The following is a 19,966-nucleotide window of genomic DNA, read 5'->3' as shown; positions in this document are numbered from 1 at the left end:
AGGGAAGGAAAGGAAAGGAAAGGAAAGGAAAAGGAAGGAAAGGAAAGGAAAGGAAAGGAAAGGAAAAGGAAAGGAAAGGAAAGGAAGGAAAGGAAGGAAAGGAAAGGAAAGGAAAGGAAAGGAAAGGAAAGGAAAGGAAAGGAAAGGAAAGGAAAGGAAAGGAAAGGAAAGGAAAGGAAAGGGAAAGGAAAGGAAGGAATTTAGTCACTACTAGACTTTAAGAAAGTTATTAAAAATAATAATAATAATATTCTTTTGCTGGGTTGTGGCCGTGAATATTCAGAGAGCAGCACACAGTTAATTATAAGCCACTTTTGTCACATTCATTGTGGCTGAGAGATGCTCCAGTGTTAGGGAGCTCATTGGAAAGCTTTAAACTAGATCCGAAGGGAGAGTAGGTTATAGCTGGACCTTGCACTGGGGGGGGGGGGGGGGGGGGGGGGCAGTGCCCTAGCAGTGTTGAAGACTGGGAAACCTCCCACTCTCCTAGGGTGAAACTGGCATGCTCAGTTCACACCCTGAATTGCCTGTACACGAATGCACACAGCAAGCAGAATAAGCAGGAGGAGTTAGAAACCCGTGTTTGGTCAGGAGACTATGACCTAGTAGAAATTACAGAGACATGGTGGGAGAGCTCACATGACTGGAATGTCGTCATGGTTGGGTATGTCTTGCTCAGAAAAGACAAGCCAGCAAGGTGAGGTGGTGGAGTTGCTCTTTACTGAATGCTTTCTTCGTCTCTGTCTATAATCCCAGAGGCTCTCCTGAGGGGCCTCATACCCCTGAGGCCCTAGATGAAGTCATAATAAAGGAGGAGTTTGCCTTGGTTGATGAAGGATGGGTTAAGGACCAATTAAGCACGATGGACATCCACAGGTCCATGGGTCCTGATGGGATGCATCCATGAGTGCTGAGGTAGCTGGCGGAAGTCATTGCTAGACCACTCTCCATCATCTTTGGTAAGTCATGGGCGTCGGCAGAGGGTGCCTGAGGACTGAAGGAAGGAAAATGTCACTCCATTCTTCACAAAGGGAAAGAAAGAGGACCTGGGTGACTATAGACCGATCAACCTCACCTCCACCCCTGGAAAGGGGATGGAACAACTTATCCTTGGTGTTGTCTCTAGTCATATCAAGGATAAAAGGGTCATTAGGGGAAGTCAACATGGCTTCACCAAGGGAAAGTCATACTTGACAAACCTGACAGCCTTTTATGAATATAAAACTGGGTGGATAGATGATGGAAAGACAGTGGACATGGTGTATCTTGATTTCAGTAAAGCCTTTGACACTGTCTCCCACAGCATCCTCGCAGCTGAACTGAGAATGTGTGGTCTGGATGACTGGGTAGTGAGGTGGACTGTAAACCAGCTGAAGGGAAGAATCCAGAGAGTTGTGGCTAATGGGACGGAGTCGAGTTGGGAGTCCTGTATCTAGTGAAGACCCTCAAGGGTTGGTACTGGGACCAGTGTTGTTCAATATATTCATCAATGACTTGGATGAGGGAATGGAGTGCATCATCAGCATGTTTGCTGATGACACTAAACTGGGAGAAATGGCTGACATGCCATAAAGCTGCCATCCAGTAGGACATCAACATGTTGAAGAATTGGTCGAGGAGAAATTTAATGAAATATTACAAGGGCAAGTGTAGAGACCTGCATCTGGGCAAGAACAACCCCAGACACCAGTATAAGTCAGGGACTGCCCTGCTGGAGAACAGTGAGGGACCTGAGGGTCCTGGTGGACAGCTGGATGACCATGAGCCAGCACTGTGCCCATGTGGCCAAGAAGGCCAATGGCATCCTGGGGTGTATCAGAAGGGGTGTGGTTACTAGGTTGAGAGAGGTCCTCGCCCCGTCTACTCTGCCCTAGTGAGACCACATCTAGAATATTGCATCCAGTTCTGGGCCCCTCAGTTCAAGAAGGACAGGGAACTGCTTGTGAGAGTCCAGCGCAGAGTCACAAGGATGATTAAGGGAGTGGAGCATCTCCCTTACGAGGAAAAGCTGAGGGAGCTGGGTCTCTTTAGCTTGGAGAAGAGGAGGCTTATTAATGTTTATAAATATGTAAAGGGTGAGTGACAGGAGGATGGAGACAGGCTCTTCTTGGTGACACCCAATGATAGGACAAGGGGCAATGGGTGCGTAATGGAACGTAGGAGGTTCTGATTAAATATGAAACAATTTTTTTTTATGGTGACGGTGACAGAACACTGGAACAGGCTGCCCAGGGGGATTGTGGAGTTTCCTTCTCTGGAGACTTTCAAAACCCACCTGGATGTGTTCCTGTGTGACATGATTTAGGTGTTCCTGCTCTGGCAGGGGGATTGGACTAGATGATCTTTCAAGGTCCCTTCCTAACATTCTGTGCTTCTGTGTTACTACCTTCACTGAGGAGGAGAAACAAACTACAATTTTCAAGTTTCTTTAATCAGGTGAGAGGAGGGAAGAAGATTGTTACACTGTCAAATTTCAAACGCAATTTTAGCCTCCTAATTGGCAGCACTGCACAAGATTATTAGAATCTCAATATGCAGAAGGATAGATGCATACCCCAGATTCATGTCTGTTAAGCCAGTTCGAATTGTACATCCAGAAAGTGTTCCACTAATTCTAAACCACTTGCTGTTCATTTAAGGTATGTGTGTTCTGTTCCTGGAACAGAGAAAAATAGGTAAACTGGAGGATATGAGGTAGAGCAGAAGAGGATATGGAAATGAAGGAAAAATGGAGAAGAAAAATCTCCTTTTGTGTGTAAGAAGGACAAATTACTATCCAGAATGTTTCCAAAGATGTTTATAAAAGCATCAGTTGCAATAAAAATCATGAGTCCAGACCCCAGGCTCTCTCTTCTCTTCTCTCTAATCCAAGACTGCACAAGCAAATAATCCCAAACAGAGAAAGAAATCACGCATCTGCTATTCACTACATGTGCTCAGTTTTCCCCTGCTCCATCTCACCACATCCACCTTTCTGCTCTTTCTGCTAACAGTGATAAATAGTATGTTTGCGCAAACTGGAACTCATAGTAGGACTCCATGGTGATACATCTAGTTTTTGGGTAGCAGTTCTCTGCTTGCACTTCCTGGCTGAGTAGCAACAACTGAGATCAGAAATCACAGCACAGTGAGACATCCATTTTGTACATTTAAAAATATGCTGTCAGTATTGCAGAACAAAGCCTATCAAGCTGCAGAGCAATTCCTCACTTGAGATAGTGGAAATTTCTTTAGATCTCCCTGGAGCATAATTGCTGTAGCTATGCTCTGCAAGACAGTGAGGAAGTGAAATGAGTTATTATATGTGAGAGACAAGAAGAGATGAGAAAAAAGATGTAAGGAGAGTTGGAGAAGTAAGGATTCAGCTCAATGAGCTGTTCATTTCCTAAATTGTCTTGTGTTCTTGTTTGTCAGGAAGATTAAGATTTATTACAACCTTCTCAGATACTGGGCCTATTTACATGTATGTTTCTTCCCTGATGCTCTATTGACCTGCTAAAACATCCTTATGATCCTGTTCTCATGAGTTATGACTTGGTCTAAGTAACACGGTAAAGTTAGACTTGCAGAACAGTTTTAGAAGCATCATTTTAGTGAAATTTTAGGAAAGGGTAAAATATCTTAGGAATATTGACATGAGATTTCGAAAGAATCATGTCTCGGATGTATCATGAAAAATACAGTTCTAGATTGTATCATTTAGGACTGTTCTTTTTACTACTTCTGGCCAGTGCCAAAGTTACAGAAATATACATGTTAAAGCCTATAGAGAAAGCTGAATTAGAATTCAGTGCCAACTGGGAACACTTTTTTTCTCTTTCACCAGAGCTTTATATTCAGGGTTTAAACGATTTGTGTTTCTTGATACGTGACTGGGAGACATAGTCTTCTCTTTTGCACCTCAGTTAACTTAATTAGACCACTGGAAAGGTAGATGAAGTGGCAGTCTTTCATAAATCGATTCCATGATAGTTACAGCCAAATATATATATATATATATATATATATATATATATATATATATATATATATCACTATATGCAATGTAACATACAGTTAAAAAAAAAAAAAAAGCTACTACATAAAACTTCAGGCATGCTTACATGCTTTAGACGTTTGCTTAGACTGCTATTAACCTACAAGCATTGTGAAATCCTGGTGTTCTGAGTCTTCTACATTCCTCTTTGGTGTTGTCCTCTGACAAGAGATTACTTTGAACATGAGGTCATCAGCAACAAAATATTCTTCAGGGGTTACACCTCAAATGTAAGAAACCTTGTAATATGTTTAATATCTTTGTTGGTAATATGGTCAGTGGGATTGAGTGCACCCTCAGCAAGTTTGTTGATGACACCAAGGAAAGAAGGGATGGGGAGGAAAGGGATTGGAGAAAGGGATGGCATCCACAGGGACCTGGACAGGCTTGACAGGTGCACCTGTATAAATCTCATGAAGTTCAACAAGACCCAGTTCCAGGTCCTGCACCTGTGTCAGGGCAATCCCAAACACAAATACATGTTGGACAGAGAATGGATTGAAAGCAACCCTGAGGAGAAGGACCTGAGGGTGCTGGTGGAAGAGGTCAACATGAGCTGGCAAGGTGTGCTTGCAGCCTAGAAAGCCAACCATATCTCTGGCTGAATCAAATGATGAATGGACAACAGGTTGAGGGAAGTGATTCTGCTTCTCTACTCTGCTCTTGTGAGACCTTACCTGGAATACTGCGTTCAGCTCTGGGGCCCCCAGTGCAAGAAGGACATGGACCTGCTAGAGTGCGTCCAGAGGAGGGCCACAAAGTTGATCAAGGGGCTGGAGCACCTCTCTTGCACAGACAGGCTGAGGGATTTGGGGTTGTTCAGCCTGGAAGAGAGAAGGCTCTGGGGAGACATTATAACAATTTTCCAATACCTAAAGGGGGCCTACTGGAAAGCTGAGGAGGGACACTTTGTTAAGAAGTGTAGTGATAGGATGAGGAATAATGGCTTTAACTGAAAAAGGGTAGATTTAGCCTAGACATTAGGAAGAAGTTCTTTCCTATGGGGGTGGTGAGGCACTGAAACAGGTTGCCCAGAGAAGCTGTGGATGCCCCATCCCTGGAAGTGTTCAAGGCCAGGCTGGATGGTGCTTTGGGCAACCTGATCTAGTGGAAGGTGTCTCTGCCCACGGCGGGGGGGGGCTGGAATTAGACAAAGTTTAAGGCCCCTTCCAATCCAAACCATTCTACAATTCTGTGATTCTATGATCCCTGTGTAAACATAGTACTGAGCAATGGCCTAACAGACACTGATCTTTGCTAGAGATCTAGGGTTTAATAGTCTCAATATGTGCAACACCTTCCATTTTATTGAGAATATACAGCTCAACATGCTGATGGATTCAACATTTTCTTCATTGCCCCAGCCACTTCATAGCAAGTGGACTGGCTTCCTTGAGTCCTACTATATGATAAGCAGCAAAGATCTGGTACATTTGTTATCAATGAATTTCCAACTGAACCTTTTTTTTTTTTTTTTTTTTTTTTTTCTTTGTTATGCTCTCTAAACATCTTGAACACAGCATGGTTTAGATTGTGGAAACAGTTCCACATGGCAGCTGAGACATGAGCAGCACATACTGTTCTTGTTGACAACATCTGGAAGCTCAGAGTAAATTTACCAGAAGAGGAAACATTTGAAATGTATGTATTGTTAAGCTTGTGGCATGATAACATCAGGCTGGGCTTTCAGAATGACTGAACTCGTCCTTAAGCTTTTGTCAACAGAAGCTGAGTGAGGTCCCTTCTGTCAGGTTTGGAAGGAATAAGGGATATGCCAAGAGTACAGACCAGGAAGCTTGTTCACTTTGTTCACTTCATCTTTTGATAACCTTCTGGACTTCAGCACAGAGATGAACAACAGCATAGTATGTTTGTACCATGCTTGAAACACACTGGGCATGTCACAGCTCAGAGCTGTATAGTCAGTGTGCCTTGACTTCTAAACTAGGTGTGTGGTAACGTAGGAGAGGCCTAACACTATGGCTTGGGTCAAAGAGAATTTGCTTAGGTTTGATAAGAAAGAAGTTTGTGAGCAGGACCAATGCTTTGGATATTAAAGCAAATCCCAGATACATGCACAGATACAAGCAAAAGTGTTTTGCCTGCTGAAGAATGAGTTTTGGGTTGACTCAATGAAATGATGCATTGCTGTTTTGCCAAATTGTATGAAAATTTCAATCAAAAGAAACTGTTTGGGTAGATACACTAGCTCAACTGGAGAAAGGATCTTTATCCTCTTTTATGAGAATACTGATGTCCCCATGTGAAACACCTTGGTTCAGCCCTGCCTAGATAGATTTTACCCTCCTCTGGTTCCACATCTGAGGATATCACCACATTAAGGTTTAGAGGAATGGGAGAAGATTCCTTAGTCTGCTTGGTGGTTGTTCTCAGATAGATATCAATGTGTAGGAACTGCCCAGGGCAACAGACATTGAAAACAGTAACTGGTTAGTGCCTTCACACTTGTGGTTAGGCTGCTCACCTGGAAAGTGAAATATCTTGATTCCTGTTCCTGTGCTAGTGATCACTTAATAGCATTCTAAAAGTCAGAGTAACTTCAAAGGAGAGACTGAAAAGCTGCCCAGCTCTAACATAGTGTGTGGGGGCCCGGGCATTGTTTTGGGACCTGGTAATCTGAAACTTCTCTGTGGAAGAAGGCAATAGATCAAAATGATGTTCTAAGTAAGCACCTTAGGCATTGGGCTAGTACGAGGAGTGAGTGACAATTCTTCTTTGTTATTTTTCAATGTTACATAATGAAGCTTTTCATTTCCAGTACTTTGCTTTTGTTAGAATTGCCTGTAATAAAACCAAAAATATTTCTTTTGACTCATAATGATTTTTTTTTTTGTCTTTTATTTCACTAAGAAAAAAAAAATCACTTAGGATTAAGTTCAAATGCTTCATTTGTTTGGACTAAGAAGAAAAAAAAAATCATTATTTGCACAAAGTATTAACAAAGAATAAGAGCTCAACTGCTCTTTTCATAAAAACTGAATATCATATAGAGAAAAGGGAAGTTCCAAGTGCTTTGGAGGACTGAATCAGAATCCAAAACATCTTGAAAAACTGAGATAATGGTCCAAAATAAACAAAAAGAAGCTCAGTGAAGCCAAGCAAAAAGTGATGCAACTAAGAAGGTACCATAAAGCATATATATACATAGAAATAAAAAATAATTGATGGGCAGAAGTATCATTAATAAGGGTTCACTGTTAGTGATGGCATGACCAACATGAAGCAGTAACACTGACAGAAAAAAAGATAAATCTCATTGTATGATACATTTGGAGGTCCTTCTAGGGCAAGACACCACTCAGCACACCTATGCTGCCAAGATTGCAGCAGGTGCACTATGTGTCCCTTTTAGCACTACATTTCAAGAAATTTGTAGCCTTCCTGGAAAGACAAAGCAACAGAAAAATGACCAGAGATGGAAAAGCCTGAAGGGCTGCATGGTTTTAGCACAAAAGACTGAAGCCACAAAGGCAAAGTGAATCACTTTATATAAGACAATCAGTTGCTCTCTCCTTCCATTAATAGAAGGACATTAGTTGATTCTCTCTTACTTTTCAGCAGAGATATAGGTTATATATTGGTTAAAAACAAAACAAAACAAAAAAGGCAGGTGGTGTGTGGAAGAGGGTGGGTATTTTATTTTCTTCCTAAAAATGTGCAGCCACATAAGGGATTGATGAAGCTCTCCCACTCCTTTAGAAGAGGTTATTTCTCAGGACATCCAGACTCAGGTTAGTAATAAATGAAAATTAACTGGGGAGTCTTTTAGTCCACAGCACTGAACATAAGTCTTGATTGGGTATTTCAACCCCATATATAGTATAATACAGTGAGGTAAAGGTTTGCTGTGAACTACCTAATTCCATCCACCAAAATGATACTACAGGCAAATATGAAATAACATTTTTTGCTTGCACCAAAAGTCTATCTGCAATGTTGTGTAAGGGCTAGTATTGCCATGGTGTAGTATGAAATATGTGTAGTTACTCTGAAACCTACACAGATCAGAAGCCATTTCTTCTTTGGAGAGGCTACACATAGTAGGGAGAGAGCATGTGACCAACACAAATAGACCAGGTGAGGTTTGGTGGGGTAAGAATGAAGCAAACTATTTAGAAACCCAAATCTAACAGATTTTTTTCCCATTCTTTTTGTGATTATCACATTGCTGCTTCTGTTTCTTATTACTCTGTATGCCTTTTATATCACTTGAACAGCTGAAAGGGCCCTTAAAGTAACTATAAATACCTTTTATGTATTTTTAATCACTCCTTTATATATTCAGAGAGGAGTAAAATGTCTGTAAGGACCAAAGTGAGAAATTAAACTCTGAATTGGGAAAGAAGAAAAGAATGGCTCCCTGGTTTATAACTTCCACTGATGGAAGGGAATTGGTCAAGTTATGAAGTCTGTAGATTTGGTAACAGGAATATATTGGTGTGGAATGAAGACAGAGTGCTGAGTTGTCCCTAAGTTTTATCTGCTCTCACCTCCTGGTTAAGAATTGCTAGTGCTGTAATACAGCTGGAAGATCTGGACAAAAGTGTGCTCAGAGACCCATCCGTGACATTCCTCACTAGGCAGCAGGTGTTATTCTTGTTCAGCACCTGGGGGCTTTCATTGTTCAGGTTATAAAAGGACATAGATAATCTGAAAAGTTTCACTTAGGGAAAACCCATGAAGCTATTTAAGTTGCATCTTATAGGAAAATAAAATCTCTTAAAATTCAATGGCTTGCTGAGACCAGGTCTGCCAAGACTTTTGCCCACTGAGACTTTTTATAGCCAGGTTTTCAGGGTTTAACCCTGAAAATAGGGCTTTGCAATTGAAATAATGCCATAGCTACAACATCAGTGAAAATGGGGCTGCAGTAACACTGTTGGGTCTTATAAAGGAGAAAGTGCAAAGCAAGGGAAAGCATTCACCTGGAAATCATTTGTTTAGTATCACATCCAACTCCCTCTTCACTCTTCACTTCAATATTATTTTTCTACATTTCACACCTAATGCAAAAATAAATAAATAAATAAATAAATAAATAAATCCTCTTTAATTCCAGGTGATCTCTTAAAGTTTCTGTGCATCTTGTCTTGTTGGCTTTTCTCATCTCTGCCAAGGAAAGTGGGCATAGTTTTTATTATTAGTTTACCACACAAGTAATAGAGAGATAATTGTAATTTTTTAAGATGGAGTAAATTGTAAACATAAAAGCAATCAGGTCTAGTAATGTCAAGACAACTTAAGAAGTGACCAAAATTGGTTGGAGAGCATATGTTGGAATTATTCAACTCTGAAGGAGGAAGCAGAGAAGAAAACTGGAAAAAAAAACTCCAGATTTCAAAATATCCTTTATTCCTATGATTAACAATGGTATATCATCAAGGATTTTGGTCATTTAACATGAATACAGTGTGTTGATGGATGGAGGAACTCCCTACTGTTCTAAAGTTTTCCTCAGGCTAACAGGGGAAGAACTCACCTGAGGCTGATACAAATGTAGCTCCTGCATAGGCATTACTATGGCCTACATGTGCTATCAATACTATTTAGTATGGGATTAATGCTATTAGTCATTGAGAAGCACTGAAGTCAAACATTTAGCAAGATGAAGGACCTTCATGAAGGACCTTCCTGAAACTTTAGATTTCTGAGAGACTGAAAACAGGGATGAAACTTGGAAAATCAGTTTTTAATACAAGGACCTTAATGTCTGTTTTGCTTGTCCTCTTATTCTTACTTTAGAGGAGATGTGCTGCTTTGTTAATATGGAAAAATACAAAATGAAGACCCATGATTCAGACCTCTCCTCTAGGTGAAGTGTAAGGAATGAACTCCCTCTTTGGTCAACAATGTTCAAGGCTTCTCGCAAATGAGCTGCTAGTGCAAGGCACTACATGAAAAACAGCATAGATGGACTGCTAAGGTGTAATATTGTTTATATGTCATATATGTCATCTTTTTTGAACATTTTAGGGTGACAGTGCTGGCACAGAAATTATACTCTTCTGGAAGTGCAATAGATGAAAATGCTCTTTATTGTGTTGTTAATGGAAAATTCTCTACTGGGAAAGGAGGAAGCCTCAATAGCCATGGGTGAATGCCACAAAAAAAACAAGGTTTTGGTGCCTCACATATACACATGCAGGAAGGGATAATAGATGGATTTGGAAATGTTTTTGGTCCTGTTGCATTGCAAGGTGTCAAACAGAAGTCAGAAATGCACCTTTTCAAAGTTCATCTCTTAGGAACTGGAAATGTCATGGTCCCAACATTGGTTAGAGCATCTTGAAGGGCTGCTGCTATCTATGGCAGACCATTCACTGGTTGCACACTTGTAATCCTAAGGCACTCAGATGAGCTCTGCAGCCTGTCACTTGTTCTGCATAAGTTCATGCATCTTGGCAACATATCATTGCTTTAAGGTCCTTTGACTAACATGAGATCTTGCTTACAGGGTCTCCTCCTGAATGATCCTCCTATGTTGACTAAAATGTCATACAAAGCCCGTGAAGGATGTTAACTGTTCCCTAGGCTTCTATGGCAGATACCTGTGGGGTGCTTTGGCATTGCAATGGGCAACTTTCTTGAACCTTAAGGCCTCTGAGAATCTGAGAGCAAGGATGAACCTAGAGACAAAACTTTTTAATATTAGGTCCTAAATAGCTGTTTTGCTTGTCTTCTTACACCCATTTTAGAGGATATGTACCTTTACTGTGCTTACACTCCTTTAATGTAGAGACAGAGGTACAACACGGTAGCAGCCTTTTAATTAAAAAACAATACTTAATTAAACAGGAAAACTCAGCTCTAAGAGACAGAGTATCCCCATGTTCCCCACTGCCTCCCTGACACTGCTGAAGGAGGTAGCTGCATACAGTGACTCAAAGCCTCTCCACTTTCCTTTTTGCCTCCTGTTGGGAGGTCATCTTTGTTGCAAACACCACAGGAGTATGGCTGTGTATTGGGTTTTAATATTTCTCATACAGTAGCCTTAGCTGGCAGATCTTAATTTAAAATATTTTTTGGCTTTTTCCACAGCATAACTTGGACACATTTCACACCTTTGTTGTATTCATCTAAGTTCATCACATGTACAAGTCACTGTGTGCACACCTAGTTTGGTGTCACCTGGGACATTAAAAAAAAAAAAAATCTGTTTTCAGGTGGAGCAGTTATAAACTGATCCAGTGTTATAAATCCTTACAGAAAAAAAAAAAAAAAAAAAAAAAAGACACCACCACACACATTACCTCTATATGCCTAAAGTCTTTTGTAATCCCCACAGTGATATTAGATTTTATTCTTCCGTATTTCTAAATTTCATTTTTTTAATTTCTTTTATTACCAGATTTATTTGCCGGCACAACAAGCAAATAGTTATGGTAGTAATTCTGTCTCATTTAGACAACAGTTAGTAGCTCAAAGAGGCCAGTTCAATGGTAATCTTTTGCAGACAATTTTGAGGTCTGTTATATTATAGTCTCAAGAAGTAACATAGAAGAAAAATTGACGGAATTTAAGAATCACAATACAAATAGAAAATTAACCACAGTCCTGACAAGATGAAGGCTGGAAGAGAAACAATGTCTTTAAGCTTCTTTCCCTTTACTGTTAGAGAATCCATCTTGGGAACTTGGGAAAGTACATTTACAGGGATACATTAACAACTGTTCTTTTAAATTTAACAAAGAGTTAGTTAAAGGTTCAACAAAGCTTTGTTAGAACTATAGCTAATAAGTGGAAAAATTTCAACTTCCAAGGCTTTACTTGTAGGAATATGTCAATGAAAAATCGTTTTTTATTAGGTTTTCCTTTTTCTTCACACCTTCTTTAGCCTTCTAATGTTAACTTGCAGTATAAAAATGGAGTTTTCAATACTCTCTAAAATATGTCAGCTACTTTTTTCCATTAACGTGCATTGTGCAAAAATATCTATAGGTAGCTGACACTCCCAGCCGTCATATATATAAATGTAGGTGTAAAACTTTATTCTCATGTTTTCAGTAGAAAACAAGTCTTCATTTCTTATAAGATAAGTTAATGTAAGTCAAAGCTGACAAGCTTCAATGTTGTAAAGTAACAAAACTGAAAGTGTGCATGAGAAGGATTATTCCCTACAAGCAGCCCAGTGTGATTTGTAAGATTGTTTCAATGCATGGATGCATGAGGAGGGATTTTCTTGTCCCTATAAAAAATATAAATACAGATATATCTAGATGTGTCCACTTTGGACTCTTCCATAATTAGTGGAAAGAAATAGACAATAACAGAACATGATTATTCTTAAAGTTTTGCTATCTTTCCTTAAGTATATTTCTTCACATGAAAAATTATGTGTATACCACATATACATTTAGTGTGGTTTTGCACAAATTCTTGAAAGCAGTTACTAATATTTTCATCTGTGATATCCATAACAAGAGTTAAGAGTGCATATGGGTATTTTAAAGTGCAAACAAAAGTACATAGGATCATAAAACACACCATGTCCACACTGTAATTCAGAGGTGTGGCCACAGCACTCTTAGACATAGCAGATGTACCTTAAAATTTCCAAGTGCTGTTATGGAGAGTAGTGCATGTGCAGCAATACTTGCTCTTACATGAGCTGAGTAAGGCCTCCTGATGTTCTGGGTAAGCACAAAATAGCACTCTTAAAAGTAAGTATTTTTAGTTTTAAGCAATTTCTCTGTCTGCAGAAGCTGCAATACCACTTCTGGACTGCAAGGACATATCCTGACTACAAGAGAGAAATTCACTTAGGCAACAATATATTCAGCTCTATATGAGGCAGCCAGTGCCTGACAGACGTGCAACTGTGATTAGTGAAGAGAGGGGAGGCACTTACAGCCCACTCCTTCCTCAGGAGGGAACAAAGCGAAGGAAAATGATCCTCAAAGATTATTCCCAAGGAAGAAAGAGACAAATTCCCTCTGAAGGGGAAGACAGAATAACTCTATGGCTTTATTTGTTTCATAGCAAATGTTCCATGCATCCTGAAAAAAATTGACTGAATTTTCAACATTAAGAACAATACACATCACCAAAACTTTTAAATTTAGGTGGGTACTGGAGATGTTCAGCAGTACAGACTGGAGAACTGAATCTGTCACAGTTTGGTTAGGAGCAAAAAGAAGCCATCACCAAATTCTGTTCCCAGTTCCTAATTTACGGGCTGACATCTTCAGGGTAAATAAAGATAGTGTTAAGTGCTCTGCATATTTTTCTCTGCATTTTTTGGACAATGAATATTATATTGCATCTTCTTTCATGCATTTCTAGCTTTCAGAATGCAAACTTCAGTTATGTTTTCTTAAATACAATGACAGGAAAAGGTTGTGCTGTAATATGAGCCTACAATAAGCAGTATTGTATTATAACTGTCAAACGTAGCAATACATTTGGAAAACATTAAGAAGTTTGCAAGTGGCTACACAGGGTAATTTTGGTATTTTGTTTTTGTTTTCAAGAATGCATTAAAATTACAAATCTCTTGATTTCTAGAGAAGACTTTGTTTAGTGCTCCTGGAGCAATCCACTTAAGTGAGTTTAGTTTTAAGCCAAAGGAAACATGTACTTATTTACATCCAGTTGACCTCTTCAGGTTCAGCGGAATTCCTCAAATGGACAAAGGGTTTAAATTTGTTGTCTGTCATCTCTATCTAAATCCATGAGTCAACCAACACTTAATTCTGTCTTCCAGAGTAATCTATCTATCTGAACATGTAATATGCAGTAATCCTCAGGAGGTAATACCCTAGATAGGTCAAAGTAACTGTAGCTTCAGGAGGTGAAGACAACCTCAAGACCTGTTAACATGCCTGAGAACTGTGAATGGCTTTGTCTTCCACTGGAATTTTCTGCATGTCTGCTGACATGAGCTATCACATGTCCATGCTACGAGCATTTAAAGTCAGCATACCATCCAAAAACTGAAATGGACCCACTAGGAGCATGGTATAATATAATAAGAACTGATAAAAAACTACAAATAGTTGTACTAATTTCCAAGCCTTTTTCCATTTTACACATAATCCACATAATCCACATTTCCATTGCAGTATAGTTTCATAACAAGTCCCTCTATTTCTGGCAGAATATACAAATCTGTCTATGTCTTCTACTGTCAGGATTCTCTTAAAGTCTCTTAAGACTTTTTTGTTTGTTTGTTTGTTTGTTTGTTTTATTTAAATTTCCAATTCTCCTAAGGTGAATGTTTGAAAAATTGATTATACATATTTTATTTTTCTTTGCTAAAATATTCTTGGGTTTGAACATCTAATTTCTTCCATTTAAATCTATGGGCAGAGACGCCCTCTATTTTGGCCATGTACAGGTGTTTTGGGGGAATGAAGTAAGATGATGCTTTCAATACTTACTAATAAATATTAATCAAATCTTTAGAAAGTAGTAAAGACTGCTTTTCCTTTTAAAAATTACATTTTAAGGAATTAATTGAGAAAGAAGAAAGGAAAGGAAAGGAAAGGAAAGGAAAGGAAAGGAAAGGAAAGGAAAGGAAAGGAAAGGAAAGGAAAGGAAAGGAAAGGAAAGGAAAGGAAAGGAAAGGAAAGGAAAGGAAAGGAAAGGAAAGGAAAGGAAAGGAAAGGAAAGGAAAGGAAAGGAAAGGAAAGGAAAGGAAAGGAAAGGAAAGGAAAGGAAAGGAAAGGAAAGGAAAGAAAGGAAAGGAAAGGAAAGGAAAGGAAAGGAAAGGAAAGGAAAGGAAAGGAAAAGATACTATTCCAACAAGGCATAAAGTAGAAAAACAGACAAAGCTCTCAGTTATGCTAGTAAATAGAAGCTGGGCCTGATATAAACCCCATTGAAATCCATTGAGGAAGTTTTCATCTTACCAAGGTTTGAGTCTAGCACTTACTTCTAGCAGTCAAAGTTTCTTGGGTCTGGCATTTCTAGCCCTGCTCAAACATTTCTGTCTCTCACTCACAGTCCCATTCCTGAAGGAAACTTTACAGTACAACTTATTGGCCCAGTTCCAGTATAGCTCACAAGGGTTTGATTTCTGGTTTCTTGCCCAAGAGCAACAGCAGAGCCTCTCTGCATTACAACAATGTACCATTGGCTGTTGGGTGCACACTTGATGCATATAATCATACTAGCCCACTTCTCAATCAGCCCACTCAGCTGTGGTGATGGGATTTTACACATGGTGGGATACATTACGAGATATGGACATGGTCCCTGTCAATGTGGCTTCTCCTCTGGGATTTGTTCTACTGTTCCAGGCCTTCACACTCAAAATGGAAGAGGAAGAGTTCAGTCCTGAGTCCCTTGCAGCCAGAGACCAGTCTAATGCAGACTTTCTGTGCTTTTGAATTCTTCAGGCACTGCCCTCTCAAGAACGGCAGCCTTGCTGCTGTGCCATCTGCATTTCCACTGGCTGGGGACAAAAGCCTCTTAACAATCACCATGGCCAGGTTATCTGATAGCCATTAAATATAGGCCAGATTAGTGGAGCAAATACTTCTGAGACTACTTGATGTCTCTGCAATAAAAGACTGAACTGTGGCAAATCTGGAATTCAACACTGGCATTTTTACATTAGTACTCAGGTGCCATCTAAATGCCAAGGCTCCCAGCACTGCAGTGTAGGAAGTGTCTGTGCTCCAAGGGGCAGGAGGCTATACAGTGTTAGCAAGAGACTCGGGTACTGTTAGCCAAAAAAAACCCCTTCTGATTACCTAAATGCAGTGCAGTCTGCATGATGGCACTGTATTCTCTCTTGTTTCTTACAAAGACTAGGTAGCATTCTCTCACTTTTACAGTTTTTTTGTCTCCCACTTTTTAAAGGAATACTCCCACCTTTTTTTTTATATATATGCAACATCTACGTATGGATGTATGCATTTTTTTATTGTTTCACCTCTCTGTAAGAGAACACAAAACAGAGAAGGGTTGGATGGAGAACCTAATATCTTGCATCTTTATTCTCAGAGGTTAAGAAGGAACTTCTGCAAATATAATTTAGGCTACAAGGTGTTTTTGTTGTTGTTTGTTGTTGTTGTTGTTTTTCCCACTGGCTTTTTGTAGCATGTAGTCCAGCAAGGTATTCAGACTGCAGTACAGCAAATTACTACTGTAAGTCAGACAATCAAATACAGGACGTATCCCCAAATGCATCAAGACTACAATTGCATGGAACTTTCTAGCAGTTTGTAAGTAGCTTTTCTCCTAAAAATCAGTTTTCTCATTAGATGTAAGGAGAAATATGTATTTGTTAACTGGCAGAACAAATTCTAGAATTGAATGTGCAAGTTTTCTTCCTAAAGACTCCCCAGACACCCAGAAGAAGAGCTGCCATGGTACAACTCTCACTTCTGGCTGGGGTTGTGGTACTGCCCAGAACCCTCTGTTAAGGACTCTGATGTGGAACTGTTAACACAGGCCCAGAGCTCGTGACTTCAGCAGAGTCAGAATGAGCTGTTCCCTCCTCAGAATTAACAGTCAGTGATCTCTTTGGTTGTATTTTTATCCAGGGCTGCTGCTCAGCCTTGTGACCTTTGTTTTGGCTGCCATGAGATCCTACCACCCAAGAACATGGAAACATGATTAATGGATGTCTGGCTTATGCTTTATGTTACATCAGCCCTCCACATTCAGACTGGGTTGACAGATACGCTAGGATTTCCCTCGTCTGCTCTCTGTCTGTTAAACAGCTCTGGTTATTGATTTTTCTAATTATGTTTTCCAAAAATCCTGAGAATTATGTTTTCACTTTAGATACCTTGTTCAGTTCTCATTCATGCTTGCAGCCTTCTGAAAAGTAGTCTCAGTCTGAGATCATCAAAGTGGACTGAAAAAGTTAGGTGCTCATATTCAAAAGAACCTTAATTTCCTTGGGTTTCTCTGAGAAGTTTTGCCCCAGTTTTAAAACTCTTGAAAAAGCCAAGTGTAAATACACATGCAAGGAGGCCTGAGCAGCTATAAATGATGGAGACATCATACCCTCTAGTGGCAGCAACAAATGTCATTCATAAATCCCTGCAGCCCAAGCAGCTTTTCTGTTTTGGGAGAAGCTTTTGAGGATGGAATCTCAAAGGGGGCAACGAAGTACATAGTAAACCTGACCTATACTCTTGAGGACCAGGCACCAGGCAGAGTCCTTTATAACACATTAAAATCACAAGAATCAAACAGGAAGACTTGAACAGAAAAATGAGTGATAACAATACCCAAACTCATGTACTTAATGGCATGTCTCTAGGTACAAGAACTGTCCCCTTTATTGCTGCCTACTTCAACAGAACATAAATCAGGAATAACTGCAGGAAAGCCATTTGTATTTTATTTTCCTTTTTGTTCATTTTATGTTCTTATATATTCTTAGCTATTAACATAGAATCACTGCTAATTGTATGAAATAATGTAGTCAAATGTTAAACATCTTGCATGCTTGGTTTACATCAGCTATATATCCTGCAGGGTTAAAAAGTTCTGGAGGGAGGAAGCAATGTCTGCTGGTTTTAGGTATTATTAAGAGTATAAACATAAAAATTTACTGAGAACAGGAAAGGTTTATTACCTGACATTTGAGATCATATCCCTCCAGGTAGTTTTGTTCTTATACAACAGTTACCTAAGCAAAGCAATGGGAAGGATAAGCATGTTTAATTCACGCCTGCTAATATATAGTGGGTTGAAGAAAGCAGCTTATGAATTTGCTTTTGAAAGTTCACTGTTTGGGGTTTGCTAAGCTATTTGCCTGGGGGCAGGATGACATTCCTGTGGCATGTGCTGTCTTGAATTCCACATAACACACACTCTTTTTTGCCTGAAACCAGATTAAAAGAAAAAAAAAAAAAAAAAAAAAAAACTCAAGTAGAAATTGCAAAAAGCAATAGGTCTTTAACTGCATTCTGCACTGTGATGAAGCATAAATTATTTCTAAGGTTTGGTAATGGCATATCAGTGTAATAACCATTAGTTTAGAAATACATGTTATTTACTGCAATACTGATCCAAATCTCCATCCCATATTCTTCACAACATAATTCAAACCAAGGTTTCTTTATTTCAGTAATGCTCAGTCTCATAGTTTTTCTGTTGTTACAGTTTGTGTAATTAATTTGAGGTCTCTGACTAATTCCTGCTTTCCCTATTTCAGGTTTCCTATGAAGGAGATTTACTAAAACATGATGGTCAGTGCTGCTTTTTCTTCCACTCTTGCCAGGGGCCAGAATGCTTCTGTAAGTCCTATTGCCACTGGCACACCACTCTGCAGTAATTATTGCAGCCCATGCATCAGCACTGACAAATAAAGAAACTATTAATTTATCGGTTGGACTTCATAATCTTGGTTTTGTTCATTTAAAAGCAACATAGGATGTATAAGTATCCTCAACCATATTTTTATTTTCTTTTCAAGCACCAGATAATATGTTAACATATGCTCGTGTTGAAGTAAAATGCAGTTTTTTAAGGTTTCTTTTGCAAAGATTTTGTAACAGTCTAGCTGGGAGCATAGGGCTTGTGCAGGCACACACATCTGTGCACCAGACCCTAGGCATCCCCCTACAGCATACCACCAGTGAGACAAAAATTAAAAAACAGAAAAGACTCTGCTTAGCTGGTCCATACACACAAAGGGACAAACAACTATCCTAAGGGGTAACAGCCATTCGGATATAACACATTACTATTAAATGGCATCTGGGAAAAGACAAGAGGTCCTTTAAGATTCCCCACGTGGAAAAGACTAAAAGGTTACTTTTCTTTTTAATTAGACATCAGAGATTATGCCCAGGCTGTTTTCATGACAGAAGCCCTTTAGAAACCTGGCTTCAGTAGTCCTACTGTTTGTGAAATGACTAATTTCACAACCCATGTGGAAATCCATAGAGAATAATAAACACGGGAGAAAGAAACAGGTTTGACTGTGCATGTGGCATGTAAGTGAGAGAAAACAAAACCAGAGGTTTGGGTAAAAAATAGAGTAGGGAGATTGAAGGCAGAACAAATCACTGGGGAAAGGAGATCTCTGGAGAATAGGAAAAAGAGTAAAAGATCTCCAATAGCAGAGCTGAGAGGCATGAAAACAGTCAGGTGAGTTGAAAAAACTGAATGTAGGTGGAAACATGAGGGATCAAGGGAAAGAAAAGGGGTTTAGGTTTTCATTATTTGGGCTTGGCTGATGATACAGCACTGGAACTGTCCCTGCAATAAAGAAAGGTCTGTCAGTAAGTGGAAAAAAAAAAAAAAAAAAAAAGAAAAAAAAAAAGTACAGTCCAAACTCTCCCTATGTTTTGTAGCTGGTAGAAAAAGGAAAGTGAAGAGGCTGCAAGTTAAAAATGCCTTTTAGAAATGTATTTTGTTTTCCAGAGAAATGTGGTCACTTCTCATGACCTCTGTTTTTTAAATAGCTGACAAAAACAGAGGCCTTTTCTTGCTCCCTTTGAAGTTAATGGCAATAATTCAATTACTGTCAAGTGATTAAGTTCAGAATAAGGCAAAATAATGATGCTCCTTCACGTAGATAGAGTACATAAAAAGGATTACGAATCAAATAGAATTTCTAACAAGTAGTTATTACCTTATGCTATTACTTAGACAAAAATTAGAATAAACTGTATGCCAAGCAAGCTGTTCTTGTTTCTCTCACGCAGATATATGCATGAAAAGTTGGAAAAAATTTCATTTGAGACTTATCAGCTCCTCGTTCACTGAAAATCTCTAAGAAAAGAAGAGACAAAGTTGATGTAGGCTATGGAAGAGAAAGACATTTCTGATTATGGATGATCAAACCGTAACATCCTCTTTAGTATCCCTCTTCCTCATTGTCTGAGGAGAAGCTGTTATAAAAATAATCCCTCAACGGTAAAAATAAGAAAATTCTTTTGGCCCAGCACACTTCTCTTTAAATGTAATTGTTACTTTTGTTTTCTGGTTTAATGTACC

General features: G+C 39.2%; 1 long non-coding RNA gene across 1 annotated transcript in view; it reads left to right on the top strand.

The window, feature by feature from the left end:
• LOC137841475 (uncharacterized) overlaps window positions 1-19,220 on the top strand; it is a 52,747-nt gene extending 33,527 nt beyond the window's left edge. Inside the window, exon 4 of the long non-coding RNA XR_011088629.1 lies at window positions 18,177-19,220. This is a non-coding gene — a long non-coding RNA (uncharacterized lncRNA). The remainder of the gene's footprint in view (window positions 1-18,176) is intronic.
• The last annotated feature ends 746 nt before the right edge of the window (window positions 19,221-19,966 follow it).

Source organism: Anas acuta, chromosome 1 (genome assembly GCF_963932015.1).
Source record: "Anas acuta chromosome 1, bAnaAcu1.1, whole genome shotgun sequence".
Classification (NCBI taxonomy): domain Eukaryota; kingdom Metazoa; phylum Chordata; class Aves; order Anseriformes; family Anatidae; genus Anas; species Anas acuta.
This window is presented reverse-complemented; position numbering and strand designations above follow the sequence as displayed.